Here is a 777-nt window from a genome sequence, read left to right on the forward strand (position 1 = left end):
CATGCTGCAGGACCTGCTGGTCTGCTGCTGGAAATTAACTTAACTAAACACACACAAACACACACACACACACACACACACACACACACACACACACACACACACACACTCACACTCAATCCATTTATCTGTTTCTGTGAAACACACACACATTCATCACATATTCAGAGCCTGAGTATTTCAGTGTCAAATTTGTTCATATTTAATATGTTCTGTTGTGTTCTCTTTTGTTGTTATTGCACAATAAATGTTCACATTGATGAATCAGATGTTAATTTAAAAATTATTTTACACGCACACACACACACACACACACAAACAAATCACTCTTGGGGCCCCCTGGTGACTACATGGCTCTATAATATAACTGGCAAAAATACAAGAATTTCATGCACCGGCCTACAATGGGAAAACAGGAAAAATGTCAAACATCACTACTTTTCTTCAAAATGAAATGCTGACATTCCAGAAAGCATTTTTTAAACTGTAATGGCAGTGAGATTGAAAAAATGTGGTTTTAATGGAAGTCTATGAGGCATTTTTGACCATGAAGGTGTCCAGAGGGAGTATCTGGCACTACATAAAAAATACTACATTATATATTATCATTATTATATGAAAAATAACAGTTTTGTGTGTTTTTGTGTCTTTTTTTAAATTAAAAAATATATAATTCAAATAATTAAACAGGCATTTAAAGAGTTAAAATCCTGAAAATCATTGAATATTTGATCATTTTGCTCAGGGCTGAAGGTGATTAAGGGATTCAAGCAAAAA

This window comes from Plectropomus leopardus, chromosome 3, assembly GCF_026936395.1.
Source record: "Plectropomus leopardus strain MGB_pleo_1.0 chromosome 3, ASM2693639v1, whole genome shotgun sequence".
Classification (NCBI taxonomy): Eukaryota; Metazoa; Chordata; class Actinopteri; order Perciformes; family Serranidae; genus Plectropomus; species Plectropomus leopardus.